The following is a 19,316-nucleotide window of genomic DNA, read 5'->3' on the forward strand; positions in this document are numbered from 1 at the left end:
GAGAGGTAGCAAACCGTGTGTTACAAGGGCAAAGTGGTGTGTGCATGTTACACAAGGGCACCAATCACAAGTACATGGAAAATACTCCAAAGAGGCAGACACTCCAACCCCAGGAATACCCTGGGAAGGCACTTCCATGGGCATGGAAAATATCAGTAGTGGGAAGTCTTCCTCCAAATAACAAGAGGACGTGAATTACTTTTGGAGGTGTCTCTGGAGGAGGAGAACTTTGAGGTCCCTTTTGAAAGCCTGGGAGGAGGCAGTGGTCCGGAGCAGAGGCGGGAGTGAGATCCAGATTCTCACTGCGTTGCCTGAAAAGGATTTAGCCATTGTTCTCTCCTTCTTGAAAGTGGGAGGTTCAAGTAGAAGATTCTCCGCATTGCGTAAGGGTCTAGAGCCTCCAGAGAGTTTCAGTTTATTCGCCAGGTAGCGAGGAGAGGAGGAGTGCAAGGCTTTGTGGGTGATACAAGCGGTCTTGTAGATAGCTCTAGCCTCGAAGGGGAGCCAGCGAAGGGTGGATAACATTGGTGTGATATGATCGCTTCTTTTGGCCCCATAAATGAAGCGAGCTGCTGAATGGAAAACAGACTTAAGTGGGGACAGGTGGGATTTGGGGAGGCCAGTAAGAAGAGAATTGCAGTAGTCTAATCTGGAGAGGACCAGCGATTGCACCAGGGTTATCAGGTCCTGTTCCGGGAAGAAGCGTCTGATTCCCCAAAGAAGGCGCAGTTGGTAACAAGCAGATTTTGCAATAGAATTGATGTGGGGGGTTAAATTGAGTTTTTTGTCTAGAATAACTCCAAGGGATTTTGCGCTGTCGACAATGATGGGTTTAGTGTTGAGTAGATTCAGCTGATCCATCCATGATTGAACCGGGGGGGGAGAGAGTGAGGAGGAGAAGAGGAGGAATTCAGTTTTGGAAGGATTCAGAATCAGTTGATGAGTTGACATCCAGTTTTGGATGGAGTCCAGAGTAGAGCTTAGGAAGGAGAGATCATGGGTGGAGGCAACCTTGAGGTAGAGTTGAGTGTCGTCTGCATAGAGATGGTAGTGAATCCCGGATTTGCTTAGGAGGTTTCCCAGTGGTTCTAAGTAGAGATTGAACAATGTGGGTGCAAGTATAGAGCCTTGAGGAACACCCTGACCTACCGCCACAGGAGAAGAAAGACTGTTCGCAATTTTGATCATTTGGGATCTGTCAGAGAGGAAGGATGCAAACCATTTAAGCACAGTGCCCTCCATGCCCATTCTCTGTTGAAGGATATTGAGGAGGGTGTTGTGATTGACAGTGTCAAAGGCTGCAGAAAGGTCCAGGAGAATTAGAAGACAGGACCCCCCCGAATCGAGTATCCTCAGCGCGTCATCAACCACTTGCAGTAGGGCTGTTTCAGTGCTGCAGTTTTGCATGAAGCCCGACTGACAATTGTCAAGAAGATCATTGTCCTTGATATGACGAGAGAGTTGTTTTGCTACACATCTTTCTGTGATCTTCGCAAGGAAGGGAATGTTAGTGATGGGGCGGAAGTTGTTGAGGTCCTTCGCATCAGCAGTGGGATTTTTAAGCAAAGGGGTGACCTGCACAGTTTTGAAGGGGACAGGAAGGGAGCCTTGCCAGAGAGAGAGGTTGATCAGAGTGGTCCAATAGGAAAGAGAATGGGTATAGAAGTCCAAGGCAATGGCACTGGGGATAGGGTCAAGAGAATGGTTGGAGGGCTTTGTTTCGCGTATGCACTTGAGAAGGGCATCTTCAGATATGGGGTCAAAGCTCTGCCAGATGGCTAAGGATTTGCGCTCCTCTGGAGGTGTAGGATGAGCGACCTGATCCACAAGTGATTTCACTTTTTCATCGAAGAAAATAGCGAAATCCGCTGCTCTCTTAGTAGGATCCTCCACCTCGGAAGAAGGGGGAGAGCAGCTCGGAGACTTGACGAGCTCGAATAGTTTTTTAAGTCTATTTTTGGCGGAGTCAAGGAGGGTTTTGAAGTGCGCCGCTTTCTCAAGGAAGATATGCTTGTGGTACCTGGATCTTGCTGTGCGAAGCATGGCTAAATTGTCTGTGGAGGGCACTTGCCTCCATTGCTTCTCCAGGAATCTTAGCTGCTTCCTTTCCTCATAAAGGGATTTGTTGAACCAAGGTGCTGAGGGAGTGGGCCTTATCCTTTTGCTTTTGAGTGGAGCGACGTTATTAATTTCAGCTGCAAGAACTGTGAGGCATTGGGAGGTGAGATCATCAACAGCTATGTTTGGGTCTAGCCTTGGAAGTGATAGCAAGGCTGATTCACAGAGGGGACCAACATCAATATTTTTGGCATCACGGAACCAGGAGATGGCCCTCTTGGGTTGGCCAAGAGTTATAGAGTGTGAAAGTTGAAGAGAGAATGGGATGAGGTGGTGGTCAGACCAATCTACATGGAATGGGGAAGAGGTAGAAAGCATGCCTGCTTTAGAAATAACAAGGTCCAGGATTGCGCCCTTAGAGTGGGTTGGTTCAATGCAGTGTTGGATAAGATCGTTTGTAGAGAGGAAGGTGGCCAGAGAGTTCGCAGAGGAGTCTTGCGAAACGCCCCAGTGGAGATTAAAGTCACCCACAAAGGTCTGATTGTCACTTTGTGTATATTGGTCGCTGATGAAGTCAGTGAGATCCTCTATAAACGAAGGGCCACTACGAGGCGGGCGGTAAATGATATGGAATCTGAGTGATGGACGGTGTTTCAATTGAAGCTCAAGAGAAAGGCATTCAAAGGTGAGGGAGGAACTGCTTGGAGAAGCCTTAAGTTGGAGGGCGTTTCTAAAGATGACTGCAACACCTCCCCCCGTGTTGTCAGTTCTGTCATTCCTAAATATGGAGTAACCTGTGGGTAATAGGAGATCAAAAATAGAGTGAGAGGTATCTTTGAACCAGGTTTGGAAAGTGGTAAGTGTGTTCTCCACATGCAGTTATATCAATTTTCGAGATTAGTATCCATTTTTTCAGATCATAGTATGGAGGACAAACACATTTTTGTTTGCAGTGCGATTTCTTTTATTTTAGTTCATAGAACAAAGGACAGCCGACACGTGTTTCGCCCCCTCTTGGCGATTTGCGCCGGGGCTTTCTCAAGGCTAGGATGATTAAGTCACGTGGATAATCCTCGTTTCCAAATATTTACAATGTCCCAGATACAAAAATATATAGTTCTTCAAGGTAAAACATTTTTTGTTGGACTGATGCCCCCGATCCTAAAGTCCTTCCGACATGGTGGTTTCTTGGGTTGAATCCCAGCGCTGCCTACGAAACAGGTTTGGAAAGTGGTAAGTGTGTTCTCCACATGCAGTTATATCAATTTTCGAGATTAGTATCCATTTTTTCAGATCATAGTATGGAGGACAAACACATTTTTGTTTGCAGTGCGATTTCTTTTATTTTAGTTCATAGAACAAAGGACAGCCGACACGTGTTTCGCCCCCTCTTGGCGATTTGCGCCGGGGCTTTCTCAAGGCTAGGATGATTAAGTCACGTGGATAATCCTCGTTTCCAAATATTTACAATGTCCCAGATACAAAAATATATAGTTCTTCAAGGTAAAACATTTTTTGTTGGACTGATGCCCCCGATCCTAAAGTCCTTCCGACATGGTGGTTTCTTGGGTTGAATCCCAGCGCTGAAGTCTAAGAGGTCCAGAGCTTCGAGTGTGTCTCCACCCACTTACTGAGATCACTTATTCAAGTGTTGTCTAAAGCCTCAAATTCCCTGGACCTTTGCTACCCTATTCATCTTTGAACCAGGTCTCAGTGAGGAAGAGCATGTCAAGTTTGTGAAGGGTGATGGTATCGGAGATTTCAAGTTTGTGTTTTACTGCAGATCTGCAGTTCTGAAGCATACAGCGCAGCTCTGTCAAGACTGTTTTAGTGACGGGGGCACTTGGGCTCTGAAGGGTGATTGGGATATTGTACTTATGTGGGGGTGCTCGGGAAGGTTTAGGTGGATGCTTTGTTCTGACAGAGGTGATGGTCGGAATAGTGTAGATAGTGGGGTTGCTAGGGTATGTCTGTTGAAGGAGGGTGGCGTTCAAGGGCTTGTGTGAATTCAAGACGTTTGCGGACGAGAGGTTGGGCTTGGCTGTATTGGGGTGAAGGGGCGAGGTGCATCTCATGGGAGGTTGAGAGGGAGTAGAGGAGCATGGATGGGTGGAGATCTTAGAGCATAACAGTGAAATGGCAGCTGTAAGCTGGGAGATGGGGGTGATCAGAGAGCCTAGCGTATTTTCCAGTGAGAATGAGGCAGAGCACGGAAGGTTGGGTGGCTCGATTGAGACATGGGGTGGTGGTATTGGTGGTGGAAGGCAGGAAGAGGTGGGGGGACAGGAGGTAAGTTGGGGAGAGGTGGGGGGACAGGAGGTAAGTTGGGGAGAGGTGGGGGACAGGAGGTAAGTAGGGATGTGGGGTTCACAGGTGGAGTAAGTGCATTGGGCGTTAAAGGAGAGTTGTCATTGTTGGTGTCGCAAGAGGGAGAGGAGTTAAGGACAAGTTTAGAGGGAGAAAGGTGCGGAACACGGCGGTAGGGGAGTAGGCGGGGGGAGGCCTGAGTAGCGTTATGGGTATGTAGGAGGTTAGGGAGGAAGCGAGGTGCAGTAGCTGTGGAGGTCCTGGCAGTTAGGAGAGGTGGCGGTGAGGGAACGGTCATCTGGCCGAGTGAGGGGGATTGAAAGAGAGGGAAGTTGTGGAAGGGAAATAGTCCTGCTGGGCCCGAGGGAGGGAGATGGGAGGGGTTACTGGGAGAGGAAAGGGGGTAGTGCAGCAGTACTGGAGGAGTAGGAGGGAGGGGAGAGAAGCAGTGGGAATGTGGCGAAAACGGGATGACAGGCGTACTGTGACATATCCGAGGCTTGGGTTAAAATCACCTTTCTCTGCCCACAGCTTTATTGTTGAAAGTTCCATTGCACTATCTGTATTCTCACTATATAGTATCATAACATCAAACAATGGGGAGGCGTCAAGGATTGCATGTTGTATGTACAACAAGATGAAGAGACATTAATGCAAGCAGATCTGCTCCTACACAGAAATGACCAGAAAACTGCCCATACTCTCAAAGGAAATTGAGCAGTATTTATAATGCTAATCTTTGCTCTGATTTTTTTAAAGGGAGAATGAATATGTTGGTTAATCGTTATGGGTATAAACTATGGTATGGTAGAATATGGTGTTGATAGCAAGGGACAATAGGAGTTATACTGTCCTGAAATATTCACGGGCAGTGGTATGGCAATGAGGTCAATTAATTTAACATTAAGTTTCATTCCAAGGGCTATTGCGTCAAATCCACAAAATTGTGAATTTTCCGTTTAAAAATGCAGATGTATTACTACAAAATAAACGCACACAACACATTTAAAATGAATGCGAAAAAGAAATGAAAATCCGATAAAGGGCAAGGAAAAAATCACAAGGAAAAAGTAATGGGGAAAGAAGAGGAAACTGGTGCAAGGCATCAACTGTGGTTTTCCTCAACTCCATAAATTCCTATCTCAGAGCATTTTAATATGTGTGATAAAGGCAAATGTAAAAGTTAAGTTCATCCATCAATGACTGAGGACATATTTCAGCATTGATGCCTAAGTGGAGTGTATTGGGATTAAGCCAATGTATCTTTGAGACTTTTGCTGTGTAAAACCAAGGAGTAGGTCCATATAATCAGTGCTCTGCTGCCTTTGGCTAGATTTGCGCTATAGAAATATCACACAAAGATTTGACTACAGTGACAAGAAATCTATAAATAGTATGACACACACTATTAGTCTGTAACAACTGCAAATAATGTAATGCCTCTTTACATTTTCGAATATTTGAGCTTCGCAGCAGAGGTCTCAAAATGTGAGTTTGCTGTTCTCTTTATAACTCACACAAAAAAAGAATAAAAGTTGTGACTGCGGTGCTTTTGAATTGCACGAGCAAGGGAGGAGATCATTGCTATCATAAATATTTGAGGAATATGATACTAGGAAGTGAGCCATTCCCTGACTGAATCTTATCAGGTAAATTCTTTGGTTGTGTGTAGTTTTAAGCAGGTATGGCCCAATTGCTAGGGTTGTACTTAATGGAAGATATGTATCAACAGACTTCTTAAATTCTACCTCCCACCTCTCTTCTAATATCAATTTCAGTAGGTCATCTTTTATCGTGGTTTTCTTTGTGTGATTGATTGTTGACGGGTTGTCAAATAGATCCCTTCAGCCAATTAGGTGGAGATCTTCTCCAATATGGGTTGGCCAATTGATTTTCTGAACCCTGTCCAGTTTAAGACAGTCAATGATCACAGCTTATGTTTTAGCTGCTTCTGGCCAAGCCCATACCAACAGCTAAACCAGAATAGGTTCCAACCTCAGTGTATCCCCCAAATACTGAAGACCTAGTTGTTCATGTACTAAAATAGATGGGACAGAGTTGGGAAGTGACAAACTACTACGAAGGGATCTGTTGTAATTGATTTGCAATTGAGACTTATTGATGAATCCCCACATGCCTGCACTGTAGGTGACAATATACACAAGTCTAGGTTTATATATAGTAATGGCAGCTTTAAGGGGCAAGAACCCTAGCTTTGCAGCAAATTTGAACGGGGAAGCAAAGGCATGTTTGCACTGGTTACTCTCGCGCTCTTCAGGTGTCCCCAGGTGATCATTTTGACGAACAGGATCCCCAAATAGTTAAAGCAGTTTATACACTTTTAGTTTTACAGATGGGCTAAACCTTGTAAGAGCGCCAGCTTGGAGCAGCTATTTACTTGGTGAACTCCGCCACCCCCCACCGGGGCGATGAATATTATGTCATTATTCCTGTGGGCAGCACCCACCTGTTGAGTGTGGGATTGATACCGACCTGGGTATGGGTTGGTCCTACGCCCTACACAGGACTGCATTTTTAGGTTGAGCACTCAAGACCTCTTGTATAGACGTCAGTATATACTTATTATATACTTATATGTGTATGTACTTTGTGGGCTCTGGAGATCAGCCCTAGGACTTGTCTGCTTCCGCTTAGGGACTTTTTTCTGTTCAACTGCCTCTATTTAAGTGCCTTGATAGAACACGACCAGTAGAGGTCAGTAAAACTCCAGAATTGCTTTCTGCTGAGGAACTTTTTTTAAAATTTTTCTGGCAACTGCCTCTATTTAACTTTCTTGATAGAAAACGACCAGCAGGGGTCAGTAAAATATCAGAATCACTTTAGCATTCTCTAGATTCCAGTCCATAGAAATTGTCTTCCACGAGCACCAGTAGAAAATAATATTTTTTCAAATCTTGTATTTTCAGTGATATGAACACCAAAGGCCCTAATTTTATATTAAAACAGAGCTTTGGACTATACCATTTCCAGCTGAAAGGCAATATTTCTCTCCTTATGTTCCCATACCTGGCGTGTCGCGCAGTTTGGTGCTTACTTTCCCTCCATGTTAAAGAATAGTAGATGTTTCAGCACCCAGGTTAAAATTATGCATAGCTAAATACATCTACGGTCCCAAAGGCAAGACAGATTGCATTGCAAATGCTTGTTAGGTTAGTGCACTGGTATGAAGTTGGAAGAAGGGGTAGACATAATGAAAGAATGTATAGTGAAACATTTCACCACTTATGAGGGCGTGAAATGTTACCATGGATGCAGGCTTGGAAGTATGATGCACTCTATGAGTTTTTACAATACATATTGTTATATGCTCTTACAGATGGGCACCACAAGATGTTACCGAGAATGGAGAGAGTATATATGACTTTATTGCACTTTAGGTAAGCATGAAACTTTATGAATAATAGAGCACTGTGTGTAATATGTCTTTAGTATAACGAGGTCTTATGATATTAACATGAAGTTCTTTTTTCAGTTCATATACCCTTTACTAAGGAGAGGGACGTTGAACAACAGACCACACAGCTTCATTGGTGGCCTGTATACTTTTCCTCCTTTATTTCACTTGAACACTTTGCAGAGTGACTGAGAGTAGTGGTCCTGATGAATGCCTGTTGACGGAAACATGTTGACCACTTAAACGAGGGTATATCTGCAGAAAACCCTAAATATTCTCTTGTCTTTTTCACTTGTCATTGTTACCACCTAATAAACTTTCAGTGATCACAGTTAGACATTTTTAAATCACATTCTATCACAGCATCTGCACTCTGCCCCTCATTTTACCTGTTTTTTTGCTCATCCTGTTAACCAAAACACTTCCACTCCTCCTCCCTTGGGGGAGTTGTAGCCCACACCTTGGTGTGAGGAGGGAACCCAACTGATGAAGCATGTCACCTAACGATAAGTGACGGTTCTTGCCCTGAGGGAATCCTCCCCTTCCTCTCCCTTTATTAGGTCTCACACTGTGCTCTTCTCTCATCTTTTCCATCTGGTCCCTGACATTTAGCCAGAGGTACGTTTGTGTGAAAATAGTATCTTAGGGATCAGTACCCTTCTTGCTCAAAAAGATCTAATTTGTAGATCCTAAGTGTGTTTACAACTAAGCACACTTGCCAGGGCGGGGGCCCAAATGTCTGGCGCCTTCCCGCCTATGTATCTGCTCACGCCTGATGTAGCATCCTTAGCGGTGATCGTTAGCAGTTCATAATCCTTGAAATTTGCTATGCCATTTGGACTACAGCTTTCCCCCAAAACTGGCTCTTTTCAGTCATAAAGGCTGGTGAAGTGACTAACCCATGAATGTTCAGGAATATTTACATCAGTGGGGACAGAGGAGCGATTTGAAAAGAAGGGTGCATTAATTATCCTCCAAAATTCTGATGCCTAATTCCTTGCGCTTGCAGCAATTTGTTGTTCCTAGGCCCTTGTTCTAATCTCTTCTTTCCTCCTCATGGTCACATCTTTATAGTACTTTCTGCATGTAATAATTGCTATCTGACCCCTCTTTTGGTTTTTAACTAACCCTGGGTGTAGTTTGCGTAGTAGCGCTACGCGTAGCTATGCGAAGTGCACTTCGCGCTACGCATAGCTACGCAAACTGCGTAGTGCGGTAGGGTAAATGCTGTTTTCACTGATTGCACAGTGCCGGATGTTTGTCCGCACTGTGCAATCATTTCAAAAGACATCTTGCACAGTGCAAGCGGTCATTTTCTGCTACTCGAGTAGATTTGTACTCGAGCATCAGCTTTCTCAACACTGACTTGTAGTGTCTCATCGCGAGCCATTGCGAGCATACGTGACCACTCACAATTTGAAACCTGACCTCCCCGCATTGAGAATCTCGCCGTGAAGTTTACTTTCCACTCTCGCGATCGGCAACTTGATGTTGCTAATCGCGAACGAGGAAAAAGTCTTGCCGGGATGTTGATTTTGCTTGGTCGCGGTCACCAACTTGACGTTGAGGACCGTGAGCAAGCAAAAAATTCCCGCTACGCTATGCGTTTTTGCACTGTGCTACGTGCAATTCGCGTAGTTCGTAGTTGTTCAAACTACGCATGCTCTGCGAGCGTAGCACAGTACTACGCCCAGGGTTATTTTTAACTCCATTTATAAGATTTCTATGTGCGTGTGAGCATGATATTTTGAACCATGTATGGGGTTTGGGGGTAAATGTACACTTTGGTACTGTTAGCTGCTCAGAGATCTTCTAACAAATTGTACCAAAAGCCCACAACACCTTCTCAGGATCAGATTCCGAATTCTGACATGTCTCGAATTGCTCCTTCTGTCTATCTATATGCATAGATGAAATGCATTAGGTTCCACATCCTGCCATTACCGTCGTACACCTCTATTTTTCAAAAACTCAATCTTGCAAGCCACCTTATGTGTCACTACAGTCAGTCAAAAATTAAGTTTCAAAGCCAATGGATTGTGGTCACTAATGGATGTTTCCAGGAACTGAAATGTACATACCCTCCTGGCCCAGGATTTAGACAGTGCAATAAAATCTATCATGGATATTTTGCCTCTACCTGTGAATGTAGGTTGCATAAAAATGTCTTTATCTACCAGATCAACACTAAGAGTCAGATCACAAATCTTCATCATCCTGTTCAATTTTTCTCCACAGGAATTATGAATGAAGTTTGAGAGGTTGCAAAAATCATTTTCCCACCCTCCCCTAATACACGTTTATCTTCAATCAGACATAGTCTTAGAGAAAAATCCCCACCCCACACAATGATGAAATCCGTATTCAGCCCTAAGTAACAGGTTATCCAATGTATGAAAAAATGACTCAATAATTAACACATTATGGCTAGGAAACAGATAATCTGAAAAAATGCTAAATCAGCAAGAGTTTTAACTATTTTAATTTCAGCAGTAGTGCTTAAAAGGGTTACAATGCCTCCACCGTGGTGCCCAGATGATGTTATAACTGCAGGGGTAAACACAGAATAAAAACCATTGATATGCGTATTAAACTATGACCACGTTTCTTGTAAACAAATAATCTGCTGATTTGAGACAAGTGTGTCCCAAGTATTGTCTGTTAATTTTCCAGTCAGACCAGCAATGTTCCAATAGAGAGTGCTGAAATCAGAAGTCATTGGAAGAGCCAGGCCATTGTGGGGAGGGATGAGAATCGAGGTGGTAGACGAAACAGCTTCTTTAGAGGAAATGTGGTCAATCCAGGTAACAGTGTTTGTTAAATTTGGCAGAATAATACAATCCCTGGTTTGCGACCTCAGTTCAAATTGAGAGAAGTGATGATGGGATCCAAGCGGCATGTCAATGGCCTCGAGGGGCTCAACAGGGCAAGGCAGCACAGCAACAATAGTTGTAGGGTCTACAAAGAAATCCTCAGCACAAGACATAGGAGTATCAACAATTCGTTAAGTGCACGATGTAAGGAAAAATTGTACACGTATTTCGATTGTTATTTTCTTTCTTTATTCTTTTGGTCTTGCTTCAGACAGCCAACACGTGTTTCATCGCTTACAATGGGAAATCGTCCAGCGACTTTCTCAAGGCTGCATGAACAGAAACAAAACACAGGCCAATATAACACCTTACAATGTTTTCAGGTGTCATTAATATTATTCTGAAATCTCCCCGTGTCAGAAGAAGAAACACCTCCAAGTAGACATGTATTAGCATGCACAGGGTGGGCAATGCAGGGCATGAGCCCAAAGAAATGCCCAATACCATGAACAACAAATAATATCATAAGATCAAAAGATCCCAAATACCGGTAATGGAGGAAAATAAGAGTGACAGGCAGGTGATATTGAATGTAAGTAACATTCCAAGATGGCTGCTTTATCTCCATGTGAAAAGCCATTAAATTATCAAAATATAGTGAGTCACATAAAGCCTATCCTGTGACCGTGACTAGAGAAAGTCATGCAAACGTCTATAAGGTGCATCCAAGTGGTGACGGAAGAGTGGCTACAGTATTCACCTATTGTAACCCCAAACCGTGAATTTGTGGAAACTCAATAAATACCTATGTCCTTTTTGATAAAAACCTCTGTAAAGTAAGAACAACCACTAGTTAGCAGACCATAGAAACAGGCTGCCCACTCTCTAGTACTCAACTCCCACACACAGTCTGGACACCTACTTCTTTTGTGGTGATATTTCCAACCCACAAAGGGATTCAGTATCTTGAGCGACGTCAATAAGGCAGTCCATGCATTTGAGGGATCCTTTTTTGTCCCCAAATATTGAGCTATAAACATAGTAATAAAGGGGATGTCTCAATGTGTAAAATCCTTGTAACCAGTTATATATGAGTAAAAGTATGTGCTCATTCTAAAATGCACAATTTCAACCAACATGACATCTATCCGCGTGTTTGCAAAGCCTGTTCCATAAGCCAACATGACAGCCCTCTCTAGAATCATCTGGCAGATAATTCTATACACACCGTAATACATATCATGTTACGTTCTTTATCTCTTTTGCTGAAATTCATGACCAGAATATCTCTAATGTCCCTCTACAAAATGTGTCCTCCGTAATATACGTTCACAGTACCACAGACTCTTCAAACCAATGCATCCCATTACATGCGATTTGCACGATCAAAGTTCATGTAAAGTAGAGCCACAGCACATATAGTGTGATGGCTAATACAGTGATAATCATGTATATATTCCAAAATCGAACTGGAAACATTTGTTAAATCCTGTACTCTATTCCACATCATTAATCGGCATATTAAGTGTCAACCACCATTCAATCTCAAATGCTTACACGCCAAATCAGTGACCCAAAATGTATTTTCAGATATCATACTACAAGACAAACACATCACCTCTAAACCTAGTCCCACTCTTTCCATGAGTCTGACGGTCTCGTCCCAAACGTCGCTCTCCATGTAGCTCGAGTACTAGAACACAGAAACATCAGTCAATCAACCTCTTCAAGAACACTATATCGGTTTAAAGTTAGAATATGAACATTTCATCTGAGTTCTTGGTGCCGACCAGAACTACAATAACATTTTACAGGCTGGGCCTATAACAAAAGTCGAAGGAAACAGAAACAGTTCTTGTGGGAACCCTTGGGCATTAGAAGGTCTGTTCAAAATATACCCCACTAAATTGAGGAAGTTTACCACTATACAGTCACCTGTTATCATCCATAGTCTAATGGGCAAAAGAATTCTTAAATTAAATATTTACAAAAATACCTATGTTGTTATATATCCAGTGCACATGCAAGTTGTGTGGACTTACAATGGGTATCAGAATTTGGATGCACTACTTCTACACATGCTTCCTTAAAACAGTCACCTTTCTTTTGCCCTTATCGATTTCCTTCCTCTTCTATGACATCAAGAAATTCAGAAAGCAACCTTTGATATTTAGGTATCCTTAAGACAGTGTAGGCTGTAAAAATCAATGTGAATAATGCCTAAGTACTGTGCAAGAAGTGTGCAGACTTCAAATAGCAAGACACTTAAGTTTATCATGTAGGTTGCCTCTCAACAAAACATACATTTTACCCACAATAAATGGGTCTTTATTTAGTTACAAAATATATCATTCCTGTAGCTATTGAACTTGCTCTCACTAATATTACTATTAAACATTAATATTAATAGTGAAATAATAAATATTCGGTTTATCATTATTAATAGTTATATGTCTGTGTATTTTTGTTGAAACCTGTTCACTGCCTTACTAATTTGCCCCTCAGTTTAGGTCTTTGTCATTAGAAGATGAATAAGAAGTTCATGATATCCGTACTTCCAAGATACCTAATTATATACTTTATGATTATTATATTGATCATAAAGGGTATGATCCTGGTCACAGAACATGAGAACCAGCAGCTCAGGTTATGGTTCCTAATCTTGTTTATTATGTTCATGTCTCTCACCCTGATAAACGTGCTGTTTGCTCCATTGGAGACGGGCCAAATGTCAGGACTCAATCAGTTGACAGTAAAAAAGCAAAACAAGCCAGTGTGGATTTGTACATGCCATACTTTATCTTCACTCTTCTCACTTTGGAAATGCCACATGCTTTATTTTGGTCATAAATGGAACTACAGCTCCCGGGTCTCCATGTTTCAAGTGTGCTGATGTTTAATGTAATTTTAGGTTACGGAAGATACCTAGACCATTATGATGACTATTTATTTGGGAAGCAGCAGGGGGTGTGGGTTAAAAAGAAGTACACCCCAGAAGTAACGCTCGTCAATTTGGTTCCTATTATGTGGTCTCTGAGAACATTCTTTTACTATGTGAATTCACCATTGAAATGTCTATCATGGGTTTGTGTGTTCCAACCTTTTTATCTTCAGTACAGGATCTCAGTAATAGATTTTTTCAGCTGGAAAATCATGGATGCTGGCAGTTAACCTGACGGTTTCAGTGTACGATTATCACATTTCAATACAGTAAGAAATTGGGATATTGGTTTGGGGAGTTAAACCCTACTCAAGCAGCAACTACAGCAGTTGCCAGAGTGAGGCACAAGTAATCCCCAAATTAAATGGTGCTGAAACCACTGGTAACTCAGTACAAATCAGTCAGGCTTAACTTAGAGGCAATTTGTAAAGTATTTATGCAGTACTTCAAACAATAATAAAGTAAAAACACTTTACACGAAAAATCCCACACCAATTTAAAACAATACAGCAAAATTGAATACAAAACCCAAGACCAAAACGACGAAAATTTGGAACTGGAGATTAGCAATTTTAAAGATATAAGTGAAAATAGGGGCAAAAAGGCCAAAGCCCCACCCGCTGATTTCTGGTCATGCACGACTGGGAGAAAGTCACAAGTTCAGGCTGCTCGCAATTGAGTGCGAGTCAGATACAGGGACCAGGTTAGTCTCGCTGAAAAGTTACCTTCTTAGTTCAGCAATAAAAGTTTTGTTCATGGTGGAGGGTCCGCGAGGAGCAGGGGAACGTAACGGGCATTAGTAGTTGCTATGCAAACAGCAGCCGGGCATTGTGGACAGACATCACTGCAGCGCAAAGATCCTGTTGTCTTCGCAGGCGGTCTGGCCTGGCTTCAAGATGACAGATCCTGATAGTGGCCAATGCTGTAGCGCAAAGGATCGGGTTTATGGAACTTCACCTTAACTGGCAGTGCGAGCGACAAGGTTTTGGCACCAACAGTCCTGTTTCCAGTCAGGAAGAACCCAAAAACCTTAATTCAGCTCCATTGAGGCCACACCAAGGGTCCAGGACCTAAGAGGCAACCTTGGGGGTCAGTAGATTACTCCAGAGGGATATGGTTGCATGTTCAGGTGGTCGGGAGCCTCTTATGTCCCTGTGGCTCTAAACTGGCGACCAGCAGAGTAGCCCTTGGAGTCACTATGGGAGTCTTGGTTTCAGGTGCAGGTCCAATCCCTCTGAGTCATGCATGAGGTCAGCAGGGCAGCAACCCAGCAAGGCAGCATTCTAGCAAGGCTGTGGTCCACCAAGGCAACAGTCCCGCAGAGCAGAAGTCTTTTCACCAGCACATTAGTCCTTCTTTCTGGCAGAGTTTCCGCAGGCCAAGAAGTGTACTGAAGAGTTGGTGTCTGAGGTAATAAATGTATACCAGGTGCCTCATTTGACATTGGAGAAGTTTCTGGAGGTCTCCCTTTGAAGTGCACAGAATTCCTGCCTTGCCTGCTTTGGTGACACACTAACAGCAGGGGGCAGGCAGCCATTTGTGTGGAGGCAGGACACACCTATCCAAGTGTAGGTAGGGCTGTGACCAGCTCTGCCCTTTGATCCTGCCAGTGAAGACCCATCCAGGCACACTTAAGCTCTCTATTGTGTTTGGGTTTCTAGGAGAAATACACAAAGCCCAACTGTCAGCTACACGCAGTCAAGTGACCCAGAGACAGACTGCAGACACTAAGTGGTGAAGGTAGGAAAATGCCAACTTTCTAAAAGTGGTATTTTCAAATTGTAACGAAAATTCCGACTTTGCCATACAAGAGTGTTTGTTATTACAATTCGAAAGACACCACGCAAGAACTGTTCACCTGTTTCCATTTGGAAGTTACAGCTTATTAAATGTAATAAGGTATAAGCCAATTCCACCATGTTTTAGGGAGAGAGCACAAGTACTTTAGCACTGGTTAGCAGTCCTTAGGCCAGCAAAAACTAAATCAGTATAAAAAAATAGGAGGGGTGAAGGCAAAAGGTTTGGGGGAAGATCACCCTAAGGCAGGTAGGTCTGACAAATACTGTGAATTGTGGATGCATTTTTTATAAATATGCCTTAAGGTTTGCTTATCCCTTTCATACACTTTCTTAGATATCCTTTACAATTGTGTATAAATTCCTCCTATGCTTTATATTTACAATTACAAGCTTCAATTCCCTTTGACATCAGACAAAAGACAGGCAATGGTATTGTTAAACATTATATTATGGATTTGCTGGAAGAGTGGATCGTGGTTAACTGTTTTCTTCAAATGTGTAGTGGGGGGGATGTCAAAGATGGCCCCCATACACCACACTGGGCTCTGTCGACTGTTCGAGAAAATCAGGGGTCCTGGTGACTACGGCGCAACCCACACACTGAATTTTGTTGGGGAGGGCCCTGGAGGAGACAGGGGACTTGTGCTGGCTCTTCCCCACCCAGGAATAATGCAAGCCAACACAGCAGAGAAGCATGGCTCGTGGCCGCACTCAGGATGTCGACCCTCTAACTAAACGTAGCCTGTCCAGTCCATCAGGAGGTGGCCTCGACTGTGAATGCCCAACAATCAGGCTGCCCCAGCTGCAACGTCTCCACTGCTGCAAACTGGACCGGAAGCAATTTGTGACCTACAGCTAGGGCTCCTGTTAGCAGCTAACTGGAAGTCAGCGGGACACCAGCCATGCCGTAGCCACCCAAGAGAAGTGCCAGCATAGTATTTGGGGTGCTCCTGGCCGCTCTGGGCAATCGTGGAGTGTTGGCACCCAGGGAGGTCCTCAGCCACAGACGCAATGGAGGGTCTGATGCAGCCTCCTTTATGTTGACCCCCTGTCCGACAGCACATGAAGACTGTGCACGGATGTGGAGGCATTCACAGAAGCAGGTCCAACAGGGACCCAACCAGCATTACTTCCAAGGTGCAGTCTGTGTCCATCACAAACTAGGAGCAGCAGGGGCCATCTTGTGGACTCAGGGACCGGTTCACAAAGGTAAAGTTAAACCAAAAGTTTAAGTTTAGACTGAAAGTCTACCTTTATGACTTTTCAGTATTCACAATGGAACATGCAAGTAGATTCTTTACAACTGCTGCGTTTCTGCACTCGGGTGGAATATCCGCACTTGGGGCAGAATTTCTGCTCTTGGGGCGGAGTAAGTGTAATTTTATCCTGACACGCCACTCAGTGCCTTCCATCCCCCCCACCCAGCGCCAGCTGTAAGTCATATACCCAACAGCCATTCCCAGCCTGGCTGCATGCATACATTCAGAGCTGCCACACACTAACCCTTTCAGACCTTTTAACATGTTGCTGAATGTGTTTGTCGGTCTGCTCCTTGTCATGTGACAGAATGATTTGAAGCGAAGGAGGAGGAGAGAGAAGAGAGAATAGAGGATATTTAGATGGAGGATCAACGTCTTTGGGATGTTCAGCCAAGATGTCAGGTCCAGATACCATTTTCCCCCTGATGCCATCTTGGAGATGGTTTGTGAGTGGGAGCAGGATCTGGACTCTGAGACATGCTGCTTCCATGCCATCCCAGCCTACGTCAAGATCCTAGCAGCTCTCTATTGCATTGCTCCTGGATCTTTCCAGAGGGTGCCCAGTGACATCGTGGGCATCTCTCGGGCAAGCCAGTCCTGATGCTTGCATCAATTACTGAACTGCATCAATAGGAGAGTGCATCTCCACATAATTATGTCTCATACATTGGCAGGAAGGTAAAGGGTTGCTTGGGATTTCTACCACTATTACCCCTTCCCAAGCGTGGTAGGTGCAATTGATTGCACCCATGTGGCTCTTCAGCCACCTCACCATAATGCACACATCTTCTGAAACAGGCACCTCCAGCACTGCATCAACATGTAGGGTGTATGTGATGCCAGAAGCTGCTTTACAGATGTGCATGCAGTGTTCCCAGGATGTAGCCATGACAGCTACATATTTTGCAGGTCATCTCTTGCCGGGTGGCTGGCAGTAGGAGAATTTGGCAGCATAGTGACTTCTGGGTAAGTATTCCAGCACCAGACAAGTCTGATATGTATAATTGTTGTTTTAATATGCATACTCATTAGAAATCACAAATCCTTATGACACATACATGATCCTAACAGACACTGCTTGTGCCATTTCCTACATTATGAACTTTACAGATGCAAGAGGGACATGTACAAATATTTTTTTGTTTTCCTCCTCAGGTCAAGGTGCATATGCGCTCTACCCCTCATCTCCTCACACCAGACAAACGTGTAACCACTGCACCTCAGCATAATTACAATAGAACACACATACGAACATGAGCCACCACGGAACACACTTTTGGTCTCCAAAAGTTGCAATTCAGATGTCTCGAGCATCAGTGGCGTCACTAGGGTTGGTGTCACCCAGTGCGGTAACTCATGGTGTCACCCCCTCACGACTTACCCCATTATGGACCTCCTCCGAGTCCGCCAGTGCCAAATAACGCTCTAGCACAAAGCATGGCATGGCACAAAGAAGATAAAAAGTCCCAAGACTTAACACCTTTCATAGAAGGTAAACGTATCCGGCAAACCACCATTGCTATATTGCCTCCCATGATATTGCATAATTTTTTTTATTAATTCATTTCAGTGCGGGTTTGAGCTCTGGGCTGCCGCACTGTGCTGGTGAGGCCCGGATTTTGAATGCCCACTTCCATTAGCTTTGTAATTGGCTGGATGGCAGTGCGTGCCTCAGTGGTGGCTGATGAGATTTAAACGTGGCAGGGCGTAAAAAACTGTTTCCAAAGTAAAAAAAGCGAGCATGTATGCACTACTATTTTTTGTATACATGTTGCAAACTCAATGAAATTGGACCAGAGCACTCTGCAAGAACACCAGTTAAATTTCACAAGGTCCGAGTCCTTTTTAAGCATAAAGAGATTAATTGATTTGCCGAGAGTCACAGGATGTTCAGCCGGTGTCAGGAGGACTCGACCACAGTTCCCCAGTAACAAAAGTTGGTGACGGCACATTATCTTAAAGAAAATTAAAGCCTTTTCTCTCACCTGGCTCGAAAGAGAAAATATGTTTATTGTGTTGACCCTGAAGCTGGGTTTCCAAACTCTGTGTTTATATCTAATAACTGTTCATGAGCCAAATGGACGTGCGCTGATCTTTATTCTTTGTCAGAGGATCCGCTTCTCAGTTTCTGCTTTCCTCTGACCTGCCCAGCCCAGCCAATCCCGATGCTGCTCTATAAAATAAAGAGCGCAAGGTTCTTTCAACAGCCTTGCATCTCTTTGTGCGCTCTGCCCAGTGCTTAATTTGTAAATTATTAAGTCCAGGTGCTCAATTTTTTTTTAGGAGGCCATAACCATTTCCCCCATCTCCACCCACATCCTCAACTGGCACTGCTGAAAGCCAGGTGTAATACCTAATCTAAATTCCAAGAAGGGAGACTTTCTCAAGTAAGTTGCTGATTGGCAGTTCCCGTCACCCAAGAAAATGTTGAAAAAAAGGAAAGCAAAAGGGCATTCAAAGCTTAATTTTGGGAACAATTTGCTAAAATAACAAATGCAACTTCTGCAACATAACAGTGGTTAGGGTTGAGTTAACCAGTAACAATTTATTTCTACACAAACACTCTTTAGTAAAATTAGGATAGTCAAAGACTGATGAAAATCGTAACTCTAACCTATACCATGCTGTTTGCATCTAGCGCTTTGATGGTAGTAGTTCATAGCTCAATGTGCTAGATCATGATTGTAACGTTTGAATTGCACAATAACAAAAGGATCTCTGTGG

At 43.7% G+C, this 19,316-nt stretch overlaps 2 long non-coding RNA genes across 2 annotated transcripts in view; one reads left to right on the forward strand and one right to left on the reverse strand.

Annotated features, from left to right (window-relative positions):
* Positions 1-19,316, forward strand: part of LOC144769975 (uncharacterized) — a 330,455-nt gene that overhangs the window by 213,274 nt on the left and 97,865 nt on the right. Inside the window, exon 3 of the long non-coding RNA XR_013598767.1 lies at positions 7,703-7,763. This is a non-coding gene — a long non-coding RNA (uncharacterized LOC144769975). The remainder of the gene's footprint in view (positions 1-7,702; positions 7,764-19,316) is intronic.
* Positions 10,255-11,624, reverse strand: LOC144769968 (uncharacterized). Its single transcript, XR_013598766.1, has 3 exons — positions 11,516-11,624; positions 11,399-11,422; positions 10,255-10,922 (listed from the first exon to the last, which is right to left on the reverse strand). It is a non-coding gene; the product is annotated as an uncharacterized LOC144769968 (long non-coding RNA).

This window comes from Lissotriton helveticus, chromosome 1_1 (assembly GCF_964261635.1).
Source record: "Lissotriton helveticus chromosome 1_1, aLisHel1.1, whole genome shotgun sequence".
Classification (NCBI taxonomy): domain Eukaryota; kingdom Metazoa; phylum Chordata; class Amphibia; order Caudata; family Salamandridae; genus Lissotriton; species Lissotriton helveticus.